We start from the raw sequence: 22,265 nt of genomic DNA on the forward strand, positions 1-22,265 counted from the left end.
GGACAGCAAATGCTGGAGAGGATGTGGAGAAAGAGAAACACTCCTCCATTGCTGGTGGGATTGTAAGCTGGTAAAACCACTCTGGAAATCAGTTTGGCGGTTCCTCAGAAAATTGGACATAGTACTACCTGAGGACCCAGCTATACCACTCCTGGGCATATACACAGAAAGCGGTTCAACATGTAATAAGGACACATGCTCCACTATGTTCATAGCAGCCTTATTTATAATAGCCAGAAGCTGGAAACAACCCAGATATCCCCCAACAGAGGAATAGATACCGAAAATATGGTACATTTACACAATGGAGTACTACCCAGCTATTAAAAACAATGAATTCATGAAATCCTTAGGCAAATGGATGGAGCTAAAAATAATCCTGAGTGAAGCAACCAATCACAAAAGAACACACATGGTATGCACTCACTGATAAGTGGATATTAGCCCAAAAGCTTGAAATACCCAAGATACAACTCACAGAGTACATGAAGCTCAAGAAAGAAGACCAAAGTGTGGATACTTTGATCCTTATTGGAAAGCGGATCAAAACACGCATGGCTCACAGTCAACCATGTAGCAGAAGATGACCATTTCAGACATCAATGAGAGGAGAGGCCGTTGGTCCTGTATAGGCTCGATTCCCCAGAATAAGGGAATGCAAGTCAGGAAATTGGGGGGAGGGACAAGGAGAGGGGGAATGGGATATGGAGTTTTTGGAGAGGTAACACAGAAACATTTGAAATGTAAATAAAGCAAATATCTAATAAAAAAAGAAAAAAATTTAAAAAGCACATAAGAATTGTTGGTGCCATTTGTGAAAGTGGGGTATACTCCAGAATTCTTTCTCTGTAAGAGTTATGTCCCCTCCTCTTGCTCCTTCCTTTGTCTTACATGCACACACCACATCACACTGTTGCACACACCACATCACACTGTTGCACACACCTCATGGCACTGTTACACACACATCACACTGTTACATGCACCATATCACATTGTTACATACACCACATCATACTGTTGCACACACATCATGCTCTTGTACACACCTCATGGCACTGTTACACACACATCACACTGTTACACACACCATATCACACTGTTATATACACATTTGAGTTACAGCATGTGCAACATTTGAGTATACATGAGTATATAGTGTAATTGCTTTTCAATGTTGCTTTGATATTATAACAGTTGAAATTCAGAAGTAGAGAGGATAAGTCAGGTTTTTAATTAAAGAAAATATTAATAATATTTATAAAAACAAATTAAAATTTTCTCACTTTTTGGGGAAGAGTTATTTTATTAACATTTTAGGTTATCAGTATTGCTTTTATTAAAAAACCCAATAAATACATGTTTTAAACATTAAGAAAAGAATATTAAAAGAGGTGATTCAATTGTGTGTGTGCACATGTATAATTAAATATTCTAATATTATCACATTAATTTTCAAAAAGTACAACAATAATGAATCCAAACAAAATATGTAATTAGAAAGTATCTGTTATTTTTGATGTTCTGGTATTGCATTTTATATACATACATGTGCTGGTATTGTATCACACATATATTTGTGCTGGTATCATATCACATACATGTACTAGTATTGTATCACATATATGTATATATATATATATATATATATATATATATATATATATATATATATATATATATATATATATGTGCTGGTGTTGAATCATACACATATGCATTTTTCCTTTCTGGTCTTGTTGAAATTATAAAAAAAAATTGTAAGAAAATGTTGCACATTCCTAAAACCTTTTAATGCAGAAGAAGTTCTGTGGATGACAGATGGTCTGTTTTTTGTCCTGTAAGTCCCCAGTGGAAGTTCAAGGTATCATTCACTGGGCCAGAGAATAAGAAAGGACCATGAAATGATGCTTGAGATTATTCTGAAAGACCACAAAAAAAAACCTGATTGGTCCATTTGTAGATGTTGTGATTAAAAGTTGTTACTGTGCCCACATCCTGTTGCTACCCATCACAGCAGTCACCAGTCCATGTTAGAGCTCCAGATGTCTTAAGCCATGGGAGAAAACAGTCACTTTATCTTCTTTAAAAAGTATCTTTTATGTAGATTTTCCAACTCAATAGCATTGTACCTACCATTCACTGGTGAACTATTTAGATACTGGCTACACCTACTTAGATGCATTTTCTTTTATATTCTTGAGTTTTTTAATTTATATTTCCTACTATCTGGCTTTTTAAAGTCGGCATGACCTTTTCACTCCTCATAAAATTCATAAAGATTCATTTTTATATAACACTAGATGTTATTAAACATTTCCATCTTCCTCCAGCCATATCCTTATCACACTTATTACCAATATTCTTTGGAAGACAGCCTTGTAAACCTTCTGAGGAGTTATCAACATTCCTCATTGCAGTCAGGGATTATCACAGTAATACCAATTGTGTTCAGTGCCCTATTGCAGCATTTTAATGACTACTAGCTATCCACCCATTGAGGAAAGGGCATATTCTTAGATCTCTAAAAGTCCTGTACCCAAGTAACCTCCCTTTGTCCTCCCCATGTCATCCACACTGGACTCCTGTAAGTGGGTTGCTTGCTCATTCTATTGGCCAGTCCTGGCTTGCTCATTCTATTGGCCATTCCTCTGCTGGGAGCATTTACCCTTGCTATCTTTGGTTGCAAATGGTCCAATCTCCTTCATATCACAGATGAAATATTACTTCTCAGATTTAAAATCCTGATCTCTTTGAATGGAATGACCAAGGACCCTATGAGAACTATTCTAGTACTTGGTACACATTCCTCAGAACCCTCTCAATCACAATTTGTACTGTTGAGTAAAATTGTTCATTCCTATATCTCTAACTCACAGGAAGCCAAGGAGACATGCATTAATTGGGCTCCTACTCTGTTAGAAGACCTGTACTTTTTTTCTGTTTTAACTAATGATACTGATAAATCTATGCAAATTTGAGATGGTATGCTATAGGATTGATAAGAAAATTCTTTGAATTTGAAAACAAAAACTTTTAAGTTCTTAAATTACTACATAGATGCTATCTCTTCTATAATTTAATGGTTTTTATATTGAATATCTTGGTGTTTATTCTCCAAGTTTCTTTACTCTGAATATAAAATATACTTCTGATTTTACTTGGGTTTTATTTTGGAGACTTCTTTAAGTCTACCATCTTAATATATGTTATCAGTTATATATTTTTAATATTTAAGAATACACTAGATACTTGCCACCTACCCCAGAGAATTAGCGTTTTAAATTTTGTCTTCCAATCTATGTGTTGTTTCTATTTTCCTTTAATTCCACTTGCTATTTATTTATGCTAACTTTATATTATATTGTGCAACTGTCCCTCTAATGTCTAACAATCATTTTCAGTTTATTATTGTTTGAAAGTAGTAGACTGTTAAGAAAGTCCACATTAATGGGTGCATTTTCTTTTAATGGAATCCAGAGAATTTGTTGAGATTTCCCCAAGTGTTGGTACCTTGCTACAGAAGCTATTGAAAACTCTTACGAAAAAAAATGTACTAAGTAAACTTTAACTGCTCAACAGTGTGTGCCAAATAAAAAAGTAAAACAGGTAGATGGCCTTGCCATTCAGAATGCAGGATTTCATGGAATAATCCCTTTGTGATAAGATAGCAGTTGCTTATATCCTGCTATGCTTTGTCTTCCCACCTGAAGGCTCTTTGTTCTAATTTCCCAAAGTGAAACCTCCAGATCCTAAGTTAAAAGGGGGAGATTCTTAACTGTGTAGGATGAAAGAGAGCATCAGAGTATCTAACTAATCTTTGACTTTCAAACATTGATGGGTTTCATAGAAACATCACAATATTTGAGAAGAAAATAAATATATTTGTGATGTAGTATTGTGTGTGTGTGTGTGTGTGTGTGTGTGTGTGTGTGATGTGTGATATGTAATATGCCTATCTGTGTGTGATATGGGTGTTTATGGGTATGTGTCGTGTGTTTATGCTTCTGAGGTGTGTTTACATGTTTGTATGTGTACAATGTATGTGTTTGTGTGTGAGATGTATCTATGTGTGTGTGGATATATATGTGTGTGTGTTTGTGTGTTTATGGGGGGAATAATTCTATAGACCAGATGAAGAGCAATAAAAGGCACTGGCTCTGAAAGCATGTCAACCTGAGTTCAATCCCTAGAGGCCATCCAAAAATTTCGGAAGGAGAGAATTGACTCCACAAAGTTGTCCTCTGATCCCCACACTTGAATCATGGGCATGTATGTAGCCTTCCTACTCCCTCACACATACATACATCATAATAAAACCAATATTAAAGTGGTTATGTAATTATACTCAAGATATTATTCTGAGACTAAAGTGCTTCAAAATGAGTAGCTGTTCATTGGAACTTTCTCCCTGTTCTGGAGTCAGTTTCCACATCTAGTACATCCGAAGGATAGCTCATCCTACATTTTTTCTTGGGTGTTTCTTCTCTGTCAGTTGAAGAGAGTTTGCACTTAGGCTTTAGTGACTAAACAATCACAGCTGCTGTAGTTAGGAACTAGATTTTCTTGAGAATAACATGGATAAATGAGGAAAAATATATCAGTTTGAGAACACAATGACATAAACAGTAATTCTCACTTTCTCAAAATGTTTAACTCTACCTTCTGACAACCCAGTTAGCTTAGCTGGATATATGATAGGATTTTGTCTGGGAAAGATGAGATTGGATTGGTGTGCCCTAAGATCATTTCTGTGTTTTTTGACCTAGGACAGGCAAGCATGATGAGACTGAGCACCGAGCACATAATTACTGTAAAAAATTACCTACTGGATGTGTAGTAATGATTCTTCACTGAGAGATCAAGTATAGTCACTCAAACATGGAAATAACATAGCATGAGTGTCTTAGATTCTTTTCTAGCCCTGTGATAAGACATCATGACAAAAAGGAAACATTGAACTTAGGGATCGCAGTTCCAAGGAGTAGAGTTCATGACCATCAGGATGAGAAGCACAGCAGCAGGCAGGCAAGCCTGGTGTGGAAACAGTAGCTGAGAGCTTACGTCTCATCCATAACACAAAGCAGAGAGAGCTAACTGGGCAGTGGCAAGAGCTTTTCAAATTCCAAAACCCACCCTGGTGATACACCTCCTGCAACAAGGACACACCTTCCAATCCTTCCAAGCAAGTCCATCAACTGGGAACCAAGTATCCAAACCTATATTTATATTACACTGATTTAAAAAAATCTTAAGGCTGGTACTAACTAAATTTATTTTTTATGTCTATGCTGTCAATGTGTGTATATGTGAAAGTGTATATATTACTCATCTGTGAAAGCTGGAAGATGGTGTCTGAGCCCTCTAGAACTCTCTATAGTTATAGGTGCTTGTAAGCCACTCACCATTGATTCTGGAAACCAAACTCATATTATTTTTAAAAATGATAGCTTTTCATCTCTGAGGCACCTTCCAGACACAGACGTAAAGGTTTCTATGTCACATAGTATACCATGAAACATTGAGATGGTTTGAATGAAAATGGCCCCCATAGGCTCACATGTTTGAATACTTGGTCCCCAGTTGGTGGACCTATTTGTGAAGGATTGGAAGGTGTGGCCTTGTTTCAGAAGGCGTATCACTGGGGTGGGCTTTGAAGCTTCAGAAACATATGGCAATTCCCAGTTAGTTCTCTCTGCTCTGTGCTGTGGATCAGATGTAAGCTCTCAGTTACTGCTCCCACACCATACCTGCCTGCCCGCTGCTGACCTTCTCATCCTGACACTAATCTCATCATTCTTCTCAATGCTGTGTCTAATACTCAGTTCTTTAGCAGTTTCTTTCTTAATACTGTCAGTGCTGGGTTTCTTTATACAAATGTATATAAAAATTTTAGGTGAGAATTCTTTGTTTAACTCTGTACCCCATTTTTTAATAGGGTTGTTTGGTTTTCTGGAGTCTAACTTCTTGAGTTCTTTATATATATTGGATATTAGCCCTCTATCTGATGTAGGATTGGTGAAGATCTTTTCCCAATTTGTTGGTTGCCGATTTGTCCTCTTGATGGTGTCCTTTGCCTTACAGAACCTTTGTAATTTTATGAGGTCCCATTTGTCAATTCTTGATCTTAGAGCATACACTATTGGTGTTCTGTTCAGAAACTTTCTCCCTGTACCGATGTCCTCAAGGGTCTTCCCCAGTTTTTTTTTCTATTAGCTTCAGAGTGTCTGGTTTTATGTGGAGGTCCTTGATCCATTTGGATTTGAGCTTAGTACAAGGAGACAAGGATGGATCAATTCCCATTCTTCTGCATGCTGACCTCCAGTTGAACCAGCACCATTTGTTGAAAAGGCTATCTTTTTTCCATTGGATGTTTTCAGCCTCTTTGTCGAGGATCAAGTGGCCATAGGTGTGTGGGTTCATTTCTGGATCTTCAATCCTGTTCCATTGATCCTCCTGCCTGTCACTGTACCAATACCATGCAGTTTTTAACACTATTGCTCTGTAGTATTGCTTGAGGTCAGGGATACTGATTCCCCCAGATTTTCTTTTGTTGCTGAGAATAGTTTTAGCTATCCTGGGTTTTTTGTTGTTCCAGATGAATTTGATAATTGCTCTTTCTAACTCTGTGAAGAATTGAGTTGGGATTTTGATGGGTATTGCATTGAATCTGTATAGTGCTTTAGGCAAAATGGCCATTTTAACTATATTGATTCTACCGATCCATGAGCATGGGAGGTTTTCCCATTTTTTTTGAGGTCTTGGTACAGAGTTAAACAAAGAATTCTCACCTGAAGAACTTCGGATGGCGGAGAAGCATCTTAAAAAATGCTCAACTTCATTAGTCATTAGGGAAATGCAAATCAAAACAACCCTAAGATTTCGTCTTACACCAGTCAGAATGGCTAAGATTAAAAATTCAGGAGACAGCAGGTGTTGGAGAGGGTGTGGAGAAAGAGGAACACTCCTCCACTGCTGGTGGGGTTGCAAATTGGTACAACCACTCTGGAAATCAGTCTGGCGGTTCCTCCGAAAACTGGGCACCTCACTTCCAGAAGATCCTGCTATACCACTCCTGGGCATATACCCAGAAGACTCCCCACCATGTAATAAGGATACATGCTCTACTATGTTCATAGCAGCCCTATTTATAATTGCCAGATGCTGGAAAGAACCCAGGTATCCCTCAACAGAAGAGTGGATGCAAAAAATGTGGTATATCTACACAATGGAGTACTTTTCAGCCATTAGAAACAATGAATTCATGAAATTCTTAGGCAAATGGATGGAGCTAGAGAATATCATACTAAGTGAGGTAACCCAGACTCAAAAGGTGAATCATGGTATGCACTCACTAATAAGTGGATATTAACCTAGAAAACTGGAATACCCAAAACATAATCCACACATCAAATGAGGTACAAGAAGAAAGGAGGAGTGGCCCCTGGTTCTGGAAAGACTCAGTGAAACAGTATTCGGCAAAACCAGAACGGGGAAGTGGGAAGGGGTGGGTGGGAGGACAGGGGAAGAGAAGGGGGCTTACGGGACTTTCAGGGAGTGGGGGGGCTAGAAAAGGGAAATCATTTGAAATGTAAATAAATTATACCGAATAAAAAAAATTAAAAAAAATTTATAATGTATTATATATGTATTATAATATATTTCATATTTTTCAATATATTTACTCGATTTTTAAATCTAACTGAAATAACATCAAGAAACTAGGTATAGCAGGTTTTGACTTTATGCTCATTTTCAGGTGGCAATTGTGAGGGTCAATCTTAATTGTCAACTTGACTGGATTAAGTATCACTCAGGAGACATATTTCTGGTCATGTCTGTGAAAGTAATTCCATAAAAATTTAATTGAGGAGAAAAATTCCACCCTGAATGTGAGTTACATCATCCCACAAGTCTGCTTCTTGGGTTACTGAAAAGGAAAATAGGATAAAGCAAGTTGAACACTTGCTTCTAGACTACTCTCTACTCTACTCTCTCTCTGCTTCTAGACTACTGACAAAATGTGACCACTTGATGCTCTCACTACCTCAGGTTCTGCCCAGATGTTGTTCCTATTAGTATACTTCCTGTCCACTTGATAACTCCCAGTACCATAATTCCTACCATGATGGACCGGTTCCATTTAAAACCAGGAGCCTAAATAAGCTCTCCTTCCTGAAGGTAATTTTCGAAGGTGTATTGACACAACAATAAGAAAAGTAACTATGGTAGCCATATAAAGAACTTCCAAATATCTCAAAAAGAGAAAGTAGCAACATAAGGGGCTTTCAGTCACTATAGATTCAATGTCTTCGCTTACGTTCCCCATAGGAAGAGTTCTGAAGAAACTACACTGTAGTTACTTGTAAACAGATATAGCTGAATAGTTTATTAAAAAACAAAATTAAGTGAATATTATGAGCTAGTTCTGGATACACTGTCTCACGGTATCCCTTCTCAATGGGAAGTCTCATTTCACAACTTAAGTGCTTAAGTTTAACTCCATTTCTAAGAATCGGTAGCAGTCAAACTTACTTGCGTCATATTGAATTTCTACAACGTCCTCCCTGATGTACAGAGTTAAAATAATGAGCTAGGTATGGTGGCACACACCTTTAATCTCAGCACTTAGGAGACAGAGACAGGCAGATCTCTGAGTTTCAGGACAGTGTGGTCTACAGAGTGAATTGCAGGACAGCCAGGGCTACACAGAGGAACTCCGTCTTGAAAAACAACAGCAAAAAATCATCCTTTCATGAGGAGTCTATTTCCATTCACTCAAATAGGGAAGGTGACAATAGAAAAAAGAATTGACTCCATTTAAACATAGTTTGAGGGGCTTGGGCAATGTAACTCAGCAGTGTAGCATTAGCCTACCATATGTAAAGCCCAGCACAGTAAAAACACAAAGATAAATTTAGTTAAGTGAATCAATGAGCTCATTAGGGCTTCAAAAGGAGTATGAATAAGAATGTTATTTACACCCAATCACAAAAGAATATACAGGAATGCAATCTCTGATAAGTGGATTTTAATTAGCCCAGAAGCCCTGAATACCCAAGGCACAAATCGCATAACAAATGACTCCCATGAAGAAGTATGGAGAGGGTCCTGATCCTGGAAAGGATTGATCTAGCATTGGAGGGGAGTATCAGGACAGAGAAAAAGGAGGGAGGTGATTGGAGAATGGATGGAGAGAAGAAGGTTTATGGGACATATGGGGAGGGGGGATCCGGGAAAGGGGAAATCATTTGGAATGTAAACAAAGAATATAGAAATAAAAATATTTAAAAAAAGAATGTTATTTACAGGAATATGAAGAGCGACATGCATCACTACATCACTGAGAACAGACAGACAATTGCCATCCTCGTGCTCTGCTCTCCCCTGCCACACAGGAATATCAATGAGCCTAATCTCTTGAGAGTCTCACACTTATAATCACAGCTGCTGTGCCTTCAAGGTGCCTGTGGCTATGTCATGCCCGAAGGACAGCACTCATCCCCAGTTCTCCCACAGTCATTTTTATAACTTCTGTATCTTTATGATCCGTGGAACTTAGAAGACAAAGGACATTTCAATTCAGTTATTTTACCTGCCCATGGTAAAGTATTGGCTCAGGAATGCCCAGGACCAAGTTCTCAGCACTAAGATTTGTTTTCTCAAGAAGGACAGAGATCATGGAATAAGAGACAAAAACAGGAGATAGAGAATGAGGAGAAGGGGAAGGAAACAGAGGAAGAGAGAGGAGAGGTATTTGTCTCAGAGACAGAGGTGGCACATAGGAAAATGGCAGTATAAAAAGGTACATGGGGAAAACCCTTTGTTAGGATGAGAAGTTTCATTTTAATTGGGCATGCTAATTATGTGAGCCAAAGGGGACTTTTTATTGCTGGACTTAAATACTTTAATAGCTGTACCTTGGTTGACAGCCTAAGGAGAAGGAAGTGGCCAAATAAGGAAACAGATAGACCTCCGTGGCTAGCTTTAGGATGTAATCAAAGCAGAAGGAATGGGGAGAAGAGCAAGGCTGGCCAGAGCTGTGCTACAGTCCCTTCACAGGCAAAGCAAGGAATCGCTTGCCCAACATTAAAAAGGGCAGTGAGCAGTTTTAAATAGGGCCCTCTACAATGATACAACTACTCATATGTCGTATTGTAGTCTTGACATATATCTGTCCACATTTATTATCTGTCCTCTGGCTATTTTCTTCCCTGACACTGAAGGATCATACCTTTGTTTCCTTAGTTACTACTTCTCCTAGGCTTCAGACAAGTCTCCCTTAAGTGTTCATGTTGGAAACCCAGTACACTGTCACCTTCATTCTAAGCAAATGTGACCCCATCCTGAAAGCAACGCTCTTGCTTCTCAGCAGTGAGTCACTGTGACTGCATCCTCCACAGAAGCTGCCAGAGTTGTGGGGATGTAATTTCATCAGAATTCACTGAAGCAAGCGATGAGCTGAAATGTATCATTTATCCCACTTCCTGTGAATAATTCCCAACCCTAACTTAGATCCTTGAAAATCATATCCTTTCCATAATAAAATGGAAAGCAGAGGATAAAATTATAAAGTAAAACTCAAGGTCTTCATTCTGAGATCACCTAACAATAAAGGGAACTTTAGTCCTGACTTGCATAACTGACCTGTATAGATATCTGGAGGATAAAATGACTTAACATGGTTACTCCAACAGAATCACCAAGACTCTGCGTGTTCTATCTGAGCATCACTGGACTTTGCTAAATAAATTGTCATGTTCAACTTCCCACCATGACTACTATGGTTCCCTATACCTTAACAGTTAAAAACAAAAACCTGTATGGCTTATAAAACTCCAATCCCCTTGTCACACCACAAGTTTTTCTCATCTCTTTGGCTTTGACTGGGTCACTTCTACCTCCTGGTGACTCTCTAGGGAGAATAATTTCCAAGTTCAATTCAACTACATTCAAAACATATAAAACAAGATGAATAAATGAAAAGAGGATCTAATCACTCCTAGGAATGACTGGGGAGAAGGAGTTTATTGTAGACAGGAGGGAGAGAACAGCCTGGACATCTAGAAGAATCCAGACTGAAAACAGCCAGCAGAATAGACCAGAACATAGAGGAGGTGGTGGACGCAGGGACTGAAGGGAAAAGAGAGGGGTAAGAGGAGGCACCCAGCGAGGGAGAACTATTAATCCAAGAGCACCAGGAGAGGCAAGAACTAAGACATCCCACAGACCAAATGGCTGAGGTCTACGGGAATCAGAAACTGGAGAGAAGCAGAGCTCAGGGGCCTGGAGAGATTTAGGGTAGGGTGCAGCAGGGGTGACAGAGACTGGTAGCCAGAGTCCACTTTGATATGTTAACGGACATCTCAGCCATTTGCTTTGGGTTTCTTCAGGGATCTAACAGTGACCATTCCCCAAGGTGTCTAGTTTCATTTGTAAGCTGTGCATTCAGTGCAATGCAAGAGCAGTGATGGTTTTTAAAGTGGTATTATAAATAGAAGTATGAGAGAAAACTGCCAGTCAAAAGATTAATTTCCCTTGCTTAGTTTTATATAAACTTACATGTTGGAGAGTGGTGTATTCTTTATATAAACTTACATGGTGGAGAGTGGTGTACTCTTTTTTTCCCTATAGACTACAGTAGAATGTTTAAAAGGGCACACTTAGAATAGGAGAGGCAAGTCATCCAAGAAAAGCCATGGTACTGATTAGGAAGGAGAGAATGCTGGGAGCTCCACAAATAAATATACTCCACATGGTATGAATATGCCACCCACTGATTTATAATCTTTCTAATATGCAAATGATTTGTTCTCTCTTGACTAACTATATTTTGAATATGAGTAATAGCAGTTTGACAAATGTCTTCTGTGCCTTTAGGAAAGCAATATTTTAAAGGCCATTTAAATCTATCTTCTCTGTCACTATAAGTAGAAAGTATTTTTTCCACCTAATGAGATTATTCCACCCATGACGTGGAGTGAGATTGTCATATCTAAAGCCTTCCTGTACACTCAAACAGCAATGTGTGCTAAACAACAATTTTGATCCACAGATTTCTCCATCTCTGGGCAGTGCTTAAGTGGAAAAAGAAGGAAAAGAGTCAGAACATGTAAGGACTGCCGTACAGGAGGCCATACCCCACTGTCAATCAGCCCCAGAGTCTTGAAAGAATTTCAAATTCACTATGCTTTAATTTCTTTAAATGTTAAAGGAATGAAGATAGTAAAGTTGATCTCTAAAAGACCTCTATGTAAGACATCTGAGTAACAAGAATTTCAGCAGAGTTGTTCAGGTCCATAATAGTAGTAGTAGCAGTAGTAGTAGTAGTAGTAGTAGTAGTAGTAGTAGTAAATAATAATAATAATAGCAATAATAACAATGATAATAAATGCAATTTTCTGATTTATCATTTTATATCACAGCAGAAAAAAAGAAAGTGGTTGACTTCAGTGAGCAAAACAAAACACATCCACATAGAAAATGCATAGTAAGGCAAGTAAAACTGCTCAGAAGTAGAAACACATAATAGGCCAGATAAAACTACCCAGAAGTGGAAATGCAGAGTAGACTAGGTAAAACTGCCCTAGTTTCCCCTCACTCCCAGTGGTTCTTACTCCCAGTGGTTCCTGCTTCCTTCTCTGCACCCTGTCGGTGCATTTTGCACAACCCTGATCTTTTGTTAATTATCATGTGTGGCCTCCATGCCTATTTCTACTTTTCTCTTCTGAAGTGATAATTATGTGGCCAGGAGCCTAGAATTCTAAGAGTTGGAAAACAGACAGAACCTCTATCATATTAACTCTGAAATCTCTGCAGGTGACTTACACCTTTGTTTTCAACAAAATAGGGATAAGACCAAAGTCTTCCAGAATCAGGTTTGTTAATCAAATTAACATCCACATAGAATCTAGCACACTGAGTGCTGATAAGCACTCAATAAGAGGAGATAAATGTCAATAAATATGTCATAAATAAAATCCTGTTTCATCAGCAACTAAAGAAGTACAAATAGCACAGTAATATGCTACATCTCACCAGTAATCTCAGCAAAGAAGAATGCTGGTCATTGCATCCAAAATTCTAAGCATGAAATATGAGCATATATAGACATTCATACAAGAAGTATCAGTTAAAGTTATTAAGTAACTATAATAATTCTATGTCTAGATAAAAGCAATTAACAAGAATATACAGAAAATGAGTTTTCATACTCCAAGACTACATCCTTGACAAACTACCCAAAGAACCTAATTCTGTTCCCCACATGATATAACTTCTGGAGTTCCAGATCCATTGTCCAAACCTGTTAGGAGCAGTAAATCTGAGCTGTGTTTCTCATGCACCAAGAGTGGAGCTGTAGATTTTGGTTAATATAAACCAAGAATTCATTTTATAAAACAGGTTAGCTTACTGGTAATATACTCCAGCCTCCTCACTACAAAAAGCATAAGCCTAGAAATAAGCAGCTGGTAAGAGGTATGGAGCCTCCCATGAGGAAGAGCACACAGACTACTGAGGAAAAGGCTATCTCTGGCCAAAACAGAAGTCTTCTGAGGGGTGTTTGCAATGGTCCCTAAATAAACCAAGAAACACATTTAACACATATGTCTGAAGGTTCTAAATGGTAACAACATCAAAGAAAGGATGCAGTAATGTTCGGAAAGGCATCTCCAAATTCTTGCTAGTGGGCCCATTCTAGACTGTCACCTTCCATGTTCTCCATCACTCCCGAGCCTTGAGATGGTTTTGTGTGGAGATACTCAAGTGGGTTGCTCTACAGCTATGGTGGGTGCCCACCCTTGCTCTACAACCCCTTTGAGTTCATCACATATCAGTCTCTGCAGGAACAAAATGATAATAAACAATGTGGTGTGTAAGATATGATTAATAGCAAGTGTTGTTAGGCTCAAAACCTATGGAAAAGCAGGATTGAAAAGAGAATTATACAAACATAAGCATTGGAGCAATTTCAGTGGCCTCTCTGCTGTGAGATTCTAGAAAGCTGAAGGAATCTTCTGAGCTGCCCTCCGTTACAGGAAGAATCTCAAAGAGATGCCCATCGAAGACAGGTTGTTTTGGCACTGCCATGTGAGGTTGGGAAAGGGAGCTTCTTAGTAAGCTGTATGGTGTCAACTGCTGAAGGCTGCCTCAATGCAGCACATTCAAGAGTTGGGGCATCAAAGTAGGAACTGAGTGGTAGATACACACCCATTGTGTGGCCAAGTTGTTAAGGAGTCGTAAAGGACCCTGCCGCAAGATTTAATGTGTTATCAACGTGTACACATATTGCCCCCCCTCTTTGATGCTATTTCCTAAAGGCTCCAACTTAGGCCTATCAGTGGAAATGTAGGTGGGGCTATAAGGACTGCTTTGTTGTGGATTTTACTTTTTTTTCCTCTCCTAGTTATACTCCATAAGCAGCACTTACCAGATGCTTGTTTCTGGGCTTGTATTCCTGATGGCGAGGAGGCTGTCTTCTCTAACATGGGGTCTTCCCAATAAGTCATTCTAGTTTATAAAATGAGTTCTTAGTTTATGTTCACCAAAGTCGACAGCTCCAAACTCAGCATGTGAGAGACACAGTTCAGATGCAATGCTCCCCAGTCAGGGTTCCTGGGGAGCAGGATATATATTGTGCCCTGGAGGGGAGTTCCAACAGTCTGGGAATCTGACCACAGGTTGCTATAATGAACAAGATATTTCACCAGACCCCATATGTTGGGACTTTTATGTGAAATGTACCAGTTTTTCAAATTTTGCCACTAACTCAAGGTTTTATTTATTCCATTCAATTTCTAAAAGCTCTAAATTTTATTTGGAAATGAAAGTAAGGACAAGATACACCATAGACTGTCGATGGCATACAGCTAGTCTGGCTTTTCCTTGTTGATTTTTCCCAGTATTTAATGCACAGAAACTACTCCCTCACTAAATGAAACTGTGATGTTATAAACAAGTACTGGGGGTATGTCCTAACATTTACAAGGACTCTGGTGTGTATATACACTATGCCATATGTATACTTATGAAACCAATCATTCGAAATTAAGTGCTCCATACTAATGCTCATGGTGTAATGAATGCACAAGGAAATCTTTTATTTCTCCACTGTCAAAGTCTCTCAATAACGCCATCCATCCTTCATCATCACCTCCCACAGACAACCACATATTATGTATTCCATCTCCCTGTGATTTAATCCATAACAATACCATGGATTATGACGAGTTCAGTCCTTTCACCTAGCTAGCTACTATAATATAATCATTGACAGCAGAGGGTAGAAACAAGAACATGGGGACCAAACCTCTCCTGAGGAAATAGCAGTTGACCCTAATTTGTCAGAATCAAGCCCTATGAGCAGTGGCCACTAAAACAAGAAGTAATACTTAGGTAACTGTCCAACAGGATACTCAAAGCAGTTTCCACATGCTGTATCTTGTGACTGCTAGATTACTTCTGGGTTGGAGTAACTCAGTGGTGCACACTTCCGTTTTTCCATACCTCATGCTTTTCTTGGTGTGGTTTCAAAAGTCTAAAGATTATGGGCCATGCTTAATGTCTGACTATGAGAGAGAAAGGATTGTACAACGAGGATATTCACAGGAGACTCTTTGATCATCACGTCTGAGGAGCAATTGCATAGACAATAATGAATCCTTGTTTAAGGCAAGTCTTGGGATCTGGTCTAGAGTCCCAACTGTTCTGTTGGGTGGCTGCACAGAAACCATAGACTCTAAGCAAGCAAAGGTTCTCTCAATGAAGCTGGGAAAAGCTTTCATTCTCATAATGCCCACATTAGTGGGGCCGCCATTACAACATGGATCCCGCCAAACAGCCAGAGAACTCAGGGGTGGGGGAAGCTAGATCTCAATGCCACCCCTCTGTGTTCTCACCGGTAGCCTGCAGTTCATATTTTGTCTTATCTTCTGCAAAAATTTAGCTCAATTTCTGAATAATGGAGGACCACAAAATAAAATCGACCTAACCTAGTCACTATAAGGAAATGTACAGTTCAGGGAAGAAACAGGCCTATCAAGGAAAGGTCATATGCTAAGATCGGGAAGGTAGAAAGTCAAGGAGCCCCAGGCAGAGACACAAGAGAGCTCAGTAACTAAATGACAGCACCCTGGGAGAGTGCATTGGGTGAACTGCCAACAAAAAAGAGGTCCCTTGGTGACATCAGTGTACTGTAGAGCTAGATTCTGTGTTCTAATTTAAAGCATAAATGATTTCTTAGGATTAGCGGGGTGGGGGGAAGACACTTCATTGTGTGGCAAATAATGTACAATCTCTCTGGAGACAAAATTTAAAATATTTCTTTTCTTTATAGATTAAGCACATTTTTTAAAACCTCATTTGGGTAAATGTAGTTAAATAGAAGCAATGAGCTGTTTAATGTGAGGATGAACGTCATCTCGCTTTTTAGAATTTTACAAGAGGAATCTGTATCAAGTCAAATACAACTCTAGATCTGAAATCTGACAGTCTGAACACAGAATATGGCTTAAGGATTCCCTAGGAGTTATTCCGATCTCCGTGCATAAAACATTCTGGAACTGAAAGAAATTTTCACTAATTTTTTTTTGGCTTTTTCACTTTATGTTGAATCTGCCACGCTTTCTGACTAAAAGAATATGTGAGCATGCGCCTCACTCGGAGCTACTGAGTTTCCTTTTAAAATAGCTGAAATATTCTAAGATTACATTATTTCTAGCTTCCGTGTGATATAAAAGTTATGTACCAAGGATGTAGGAATCTCAGTAAGAGCTGAAATTTCTCACAAGAATGCCGACTGCGACCCAGAGGACTTGTGTATCAACTTGGAATTAATTTCCTACTTCCTCTGAGCTCGCTGCCATAGCTTCTGATGAAGGCTGAACGGCGACAGTGGGACCTGCCAAGGCTGGCTCTATGCAGCCCGATGCCAAAGGAAGCAGTGCTCTGCCCCAGAAGGTCTGGGAAGCCGAGCCTGGGTTCACTTGCTGATTACTTGTAATGGGTTCATCCGGACACTAAAGAACGTGTGCACGCTGCCTGGGGTTTTATAAAAACACAAATACTTTCGTTTCCAGCAGGAAAAAACAAACATATCAGAGTATTTTTAAAAATCTTTTAAAAGACATCAAGGAAGAAATAAAAGCAGTAACAACAGTCAAGTATAAACAATAAATCAAGTTATAGTCTTCATCTGCTGAACCCGCGTCGCTAAGCAAGGCAACAGTTTCCAAGAGCTAACACATGCAGCCCCTTCCGTCTCCCAAAGATGTTTAAAAGGCGGAGAACAAACGAAGGCATGAAATTGGTTTCACAAGGTCAGAATATAGCTGCTCTGAAGGGTGACGTGTTTAGGTTAAGCCCATTTTTGTTTCATTGTTTGTTTGTTTGTTTGTTTGTTTGTTTTTTCTGGAGCTATGGTATCTGCTCAGATTTTTACAGGATGGGTAATATGTATATTTGGCAGTTGTGGCAGCATGTTTCCCATAACTGGAAGTCTGAAGAAATTAACTTAATTCTGTGAGATGTGCCTAACACTAGTGTGTTTTGAGGCAAATGATTGCTGCCTCTGTGCAGTTTCTTGGTTCACAAGATTATAGCTACACAAAGTTATCCTCTGCGTGAAAAAAATCAGATGTCATTTTTTTCACATTTTTTTTCAGCCATGTGATCCCAAATGTTTATTTACTAATCTTCTTCTGGCATCTTGGTATTATAGACAGTTGAATAAATTTCCCTAAAATTCGTGCCCACCCAGAACATCCACATGTGACTTTATTCGAAAACACCTTTCAAGAGGTAATTTATTGTGGGTCTTAAAGTGTAATCATGTTGCATATGCAGTGGACCTTAAATCCAATCATACAAATAGTACTAAGAGACACAGAAATGCCAAAATGGGTGTGCCACATGAAAATAAGGGGCAAAGGACAAACACTGAAGTGGTATGTCTTTAAACCAAAGATTTAAAAAGGGCTGGGTCCTTGTAGTTCTTCTAAAAGCCCTGGTCGTAAAGTTATAGACCCCCCAACTTGGCATTGTTGGAGTGATGGGAGCTATCAAAGGGCAAGCCAAGGAGAGGTCTTCAGTCACAGAGGAATGTCTTTGAAGGGAACAGTAGGACACGTCCTCCTTCACTTCTGTCCCAGTCATAAGGTAGACAGCTCTGATTATCCCTTTCTACCCTGGTGACTGCCACCGGCCAAATGGAAGCCTCTCAAGTTGGAAGCCAAATTAACCTTTCACATTCTGAAATAATTGTTTTTGGTGAGTATTATATCATCAGGAAGCTGAGAATCTGAACAGAGGGGAAGAAATATGCAGCAAAATTCAAAATTATATTTCAAAAAACATACAGCCACACAGGGATGTATGCAGTCAAAGGTGTGAATCAGATTGCCAATAGACACCTGCCTGTTTCTATCAGTTATTGCACAGATGTAGCTCTGTTTGGAAATATAAGTGGGGGAGATGGAGAGGGTGTATTCATTAGATTTAGAAAACTCAAGTGAATCTCAGTGATACATAGTTTCACAGCAGGTCCTGAAACTGTATCCAGAGACATATGTCTCAGCTAAGAATGGGATCCGTATGTTAAGCAGGAAATGGTTGGAGCCCAAGCAGGAGATTAGAGGATGGGACGTTTGTCATGAATGTTTCAACAAATCAATAGATTAATATAATATACACATTTAAAGACATTTACTTTTTAAAAGCTCAAGTTACATGTCTAAAACTAATAATTGCTATCAGCATTTAGCTTTTCTTCCAGGACATGCGGTAGATATTTTTTTCCCTTGAGATAACAGTATACATAATATTCTGTTTTTCACTCTTTGCTATTTAATCTGCTATTATATTTCAGGTTAAATCACTGTCACATATTTTGTGTCATAACACAATACTACCACATAAACTGGTTACATCTTAATTCAGTAAATTATTCCCTTAAATTAGATCTATTCTTATTTTTATCATAAATATCTCTGTAATGAGCTCTTTGTATATACCTTTATTAAATGTTTCTTTGGAGTAAGTTCCTTAAGAATGGAAGAACAATATCAAATAATTTCTCTAAGGTTATAGCAACTTATATTAAACTGTTTTCTAAGAACCATATGAGTTCACCTTTCATGTATCAGCTTTATGGAGAACTTATCAGCATTAAGTTGATGAATTTGCAATATTGGTGCTAATTTACAAGTTGTTAACAAGCTGTATGGTTGTGGAAATTCTCCTTCCTTTAGACATTAGCAAGGTCAAAGTTTATTAATGATAGCTCTACTTGATTACATGTTTAAACAAGAATTTTCTTTTCCTAAGTGAAATGTAGAAAATAAGCTATTTTAGTATTGCATCCTAACAGCAATAACCCTGAAGAAAGAGAAAGAGGGGGAAGAAGAGAAGGAGGAGGAGGAGGAGAAGGAAGAGGAGGAGGAGGAAGACAAGGTAGGAAATCAACCCAGCCTATGAGGCAATAGTCAGCGATACTTGGGACTATGTTTTGGAGACAGTTCCTGTAATAAGGTGTTTTGATACTCTAAATTTATAGAGAGGAGTTATATAATTATTTTCTGTACAGTATTTTCATTTAATTCTGAAATAGTTCTGTTTACTTGATTTAGAAAATAAGACAAAGGCAATACTAATTCATAGATTAGTCTTATTATTGATACTGGTCCTGTCTAGATTCACTAGAAGTAGACACAACACAGGACATTTTAATGCCACTATAGAATTGGACCTAAACACAAATTAGCCTTAAAAAGAGTCCATTGGACACAAAGCATTGTCACATGCCCCTAGCAGAGCCCATACTTCCTGACTTTTCCTTCATGTGATTTTGGAATGAGACATCTCTTTATCAGGTTCACTACAGCTATAACATTTCTCTCTGATTTAAGCAAAGCCTATTCATCTAATTTTTGTTTGCAGTAATTCAAAATAGACATATATACCCACCAGAGGCATGTCATGCTAAAGACTATTTCTAGATGTCCCAGATTATTTGTTCTTGTTGTTTGCCTTAAACAGAATAGAAAATGTTTCATGGCTAAAATAGATGCCACAAAATTGAGTTTCAGAGCAGAAAAAATAATAATTATACTAATGTTAATGTTAGTTATTTAAAATTTATTTTCATGCTTTTTAAGTTTTAGAGTAGATTGATAACACAGAGATTTTTTAATACTAGAACGAAGGCAAGTTCTATATAAGTACGTAATTTGCAGAAGTTATCTCTTACTTTTATTTGAATAGGCCATTTGTGTTTTGTTTTGTTTTACAAATAAAGCTATTATGCTGTTGGGTGGAATTGTAAGGTACAAAAGAATCTATAATGATTTTGTTCTGAAGAGTGCAGTCTCCAGAAAGGTCACCTCCAGGATGGCATATGTTTGCTTTTCCAAAAATATATCTTTCTTTCATGTCAACTTCCCATTTTATCAGTTGTTATTTATAGCTGGAGGTTGGAAATATTATAATAAATAATAAATCATGAAGTACCTAGATGCATGTTTACCTCAAAATAAAAGAAGCAATGCACACAGAGGAAAGTGAGGAGATGGATAGGGGAAAAGGGAGGAAGATTAAAGACATAATGTGGAATAGCAAAACTCCAGAAGATAAAGATTTATCCCATCTCTGGTTGTAGGAGAAAAATGTAGAGTCATCTAATATAGTACACAAAAACGATATTTGTATCTCATAATTTAAAAAAAAATGGTAAAAGTTTCAATAGACCAAAAAAAAGTAGAAAAAAAAACAAAAAATGGAATTGTATAGAATCATGGTCAACAACTATCATATGCAAAGTTCATGTGTGTATGGTTAAGAATCTCTCAAAGGCCCAGAGAGCAGACATTAGAAAGGAAGGCTTTTGTTCCATTATAAATTCTAATTTTTGTTTTAACCAAAGACATGAAAGTTAAAACACTGAAATTCCATATCTTATCCATCAAATTTCTGAAGATTTGGCAACTGCATAGTAGAATGGAAGAGAGAAAGAAAAAATAAAAAAACCACAGTGCTGTAGAGAGTATCAGCTGGCACACCCTGCTAGGAAAGCAAGTTTTAAATATGCACCAAATATCTTAAAAATATTCATACCATTTGATGAGGCTTCTCTCTCAGCATTGAATCCAGAAGGAAAAAAAATATCCAATCTGTGAACAAATGTGTATGTGAAGATGCAATTCTATGCATTACATCATTTTATGACAGCAAGCCTGATCACCCCACTTAGATTTTTGTGACTGTGCATTTATATGAGATTAATCATCTTTGGTAAATATGTCCTTTGTAAGTATATATAAGTGTATTCATTTCATTTCTTTGCCTCACATATATGTATAATCACGTGCAAAGAAGTACTGAAGGCTAATCAAATTAATTTTATAACTTTTATAATATATTGCCTAAATAATCAGAAATTAAGAGATATTTAAAATGAAATTTCATTTATGCTCATTCATTTTAGAAGATACTTCTAATTACATAAAGAAAGCAAACTCTCACCTTTCCTGAAGACTTACAGATTTATAATGGAGACATATTCTGCATGAGGTGATCTCTCATAATTTTTTTCTTTTGTTTAAATCATTTTTATTGGAAATTTTCTTTATTTACATTTTAAATGTCATCCCCTTTCCTGGTTCCCCCCACCCCCAGAAACCCCCTATCCTTCCCCTTCCTGCTTCTATGAGGATGTTCTCCCACTCACACATTCCCACCTCCCCCACCTTGGCATTCTCCTACACTGGGGCATCGAGCCTTCACAGGACCAAGGGCCTCTTCTCCCATTGATGTCCGACAAGGCCATCCTCTGCTACCTATGCTGATGGAGCCATGGGTCCCTCCATGTGTACTCTTTGGTTGGTGGTTTAGTCCCTGGGAGCTCTGGGAGATTCTTCCTATGAGGTTGCAAATCCCTTCAGCTCCTTCAGTCCTTTCTCCAAGTCCTCCATTGGGGACCCTGTGCTCAGTCCAATGGTTGGTTATGAGCATCTGCCTCTGTATTTGTCAGGCTCTAGCAGAGCCTCTCAGGAGACAGCTATACCAGGCTCCTATCAGCATGCACTATAATTTCTTCTCAATTTTGTCCCCTTTGCCCTTTCCCTTCAGATCTGGATACTTGAGTGATTCTATCGTGCACTTTGGTAAAACTCTCTGCTTTCCTCATCACTACCATGAGATTGAGTTTAGCCAACAAGTTCACAGCCAAGTAAATCACCTTTCTCTGTAGGACAGGGACCTACAACTGCTGG

The sequence above is a fragment of the Apodemus sylvaticus genome, chromosome 4 (genome assembly GCF_947179515.1).
Source record: "Apodemus sylvaticus chromosome 4, mApoSyl1.1, whole genome shotgun sequence".
NCBI lineage: Eukaryota > Metazoa > Chordata > Mammalia > Rodentia > Muridae > Apodemus > Apodemus sylvaticus.